This window comes from Lupinus angustifolius, chromosome LG11 (genome assembly GCF_001865875.1).
Source record: "Lupinus angustifolius cultivar Tanjil chromosome LG11, LupAngTanjil_v1.0, whole genome shotgun sequence".
Taxonomy (NCBI): domain Eukaryota; kingdom Viridiplantae; phylum Streptophyta; class Magnoliopsida; order Fabales; family Fabaceae; genus Lupinus; species Lupinus angustifolius.
In genome coordinates, this window is record NC_032019.1 from 27,235,520 (window position 1) to 27,236,172 (window position 653).

A 653-nucleotide genomic window follows, 5' to 3' on the forward strand; every position below is an offset into this window, starting at 1 on the left:
GGTACAACCACGTTCTTTGAGGATATTGAGTTTGAAGGGGAAGATAAAGTTAGAAACTTTGTCTTAGAGGAAGAATTCGTATCAATTCCATATGCGATTCATATAGTTGCTTTTGATGAAGCAAATTTGGAACCTCTTCAAGACATAGTTGATGATGCTTTCCCTGCTCAAGATGAGTTGGTAAATCATGAAGGACAAACTCAAAACCATCAAGAACATGGACAAGAGTTGCAAGAGCCAATAGCTTTGCGTAGATCCACTAGAGAAAGGAGAAATGCAATTCCAGATGACTACATTTTCTTTCTCCTGGAACATGAAGGTGATGGCTTAATGGATAATGATCCATTAAACTAATGATCCATTAAATGTTCGTGAAGCCATCCAAAGTTCCAATTCAGAAAAGTGAGTTGAAGCAATGAAAGAGGAGTAGAAATCCATGCAAGACAATAAAGTTTGGGAACTTATCCCATCACCAGAAGGTAAGAAACCTATTGGCTGCAAATGGATTTTTAAGACCAAGCGGGATCCTAATGGTAATGTGGAGAGGTATAAGGCGCATCTTGTAGCTAAGGGTTTTACTCAGAAGGAAGGGATTGACTATAAAGAGACTTTCTCTCCAGTTTCATCGAAAGACTCTCTTAGGATAATCATGG